We start from the raw sequence: 1,569 nt of genomic DNA on the forward strand, positions 1-1,569 counted from the left end.
ATACACAGAGAGAACCAATCTTTGTCTAGCTCTCCTAGTAGTGAGCAATGTTATTATGTGACGTTGGTTCAAACATATAGAGATTAGCATATGTGACTGGTATCCCAGAAATGTTGATATTCTAAGTAACATGCTTGCATGAATAATACTCAATTTGTTTCAAGTTATTCCTATTATCTTTTTCCCTTGTCATGCGTCTCTCTACTTTATTGTTTTTTGCTTTGGGCATTCTCGATCGACTCAAAAAACACATGTTCATGGTCACCGGAGAATTCTCACCCACATGACACAAGGAGACACCGATCCACACCTTTAAGGCTCTGCGGGTGCCCCGAGCCAACTTTATGCGATGTAGTTTGTAGTATAGTGAGTTGTCATGTCTCGCCGCCACACGCTTCTGTCAGAAAAATAAAGCGTTTTGAGCTATAATTGCAACTAGAGGGTCCCACATTTGTTGAAGTTACCAAGCATGTTTATGGAATTCAACTAAAATTGGGAGAATTTTGCTTGACATACATGAGTTCATGGTAAGTGATAGCGAAGAGCTAAATCGTTGATGCCACGCGTTGCCCTGCCTGTTCATTTTTACTAGTATAGTAGATTTTTTTTTCATAAGTAATGTATGTAAATAAAGAGTCGAAACATAGTATACCTTTTTTTTTGCTAAACTTTAGATTGTACAGTTTCTCCTACATAAAAAAAAAGATTGTACAAATTTGAAAACCATTGCACTACTCAGCCATATTGAGTACATGCATATAATAGGACAAGAGGTATTGGGAATTAGTGAAGCGATATCTAACATGCCATATAAAAAGGTTGAAGTATGTATAAACGTCGTGAAAATGAGTCATCCACGTTACAACATGTCTACTTTCAATCAAAGTTAAGATAGATGACATGAAAGCAATATCTAAACATGATATGCATGAAAGCACGTAGCTCATCCTCTTCGCTCCTTACAGACGTGATACTCAACATGTAATAACTATGCGTAATTGGGGGAGAAGGTGGTTGCTCGACATTTTCATGGAGAGAGAGTGAAAGCAACGACAACATCGCATGTTCCTCATGGTGATGCTCGCGGCCGAATGACTCTAATGCTTGCCCGAGAGGGGATACATGGCACCGCCAAGTAAAGACTCGTGCGCTCCCACGGTCTGTGTTCGTGCAGGACGGAAGGTGGACTTAACCTCGAGCCAATTGCCACCACTGCTACCATTCCCACGGCGCAAAGAAGTGACATGGAAGGCGATTGGTGGTAGACAAGGGCGACACCAGCGAGGCATGGTGAAGAGAAGGTGACAAAGATATAGCGTGTGGCAGAGAATCATACTTACCGGGGGAAGAGGAGACCGAGATAGTGGCAGCAGTGACATCACAAGTCCATTATGTGGACCCACAAATCATATATAGGTGTGTGAATGTGTAGGCAGCGAAGAGTAACGCACCTCCATTTGTTCACAGCATTCAGCTGCCATTAATGCATTAATGGCTTCCAAGAATCCATGCTTTATTGCTTGCCTCAACAATGAGGGATCGGCTACAGTCACCCATGACACCACACCC

Source organism: Triticum aestivum, chromosome 2B (genome assembly GCF_018294505.1).
Source record: "Triticum aestivum cultivar Chinese Spring chromosome 2B, IWGSC CS RefSeq v2.1, whole genome shotgun sequence".
NCBI lineage: Eukaryota > Viridiplantae > Streptophyta > Magnoliopsida > Poales > Poaceae > Triticum > Triticum aestivum.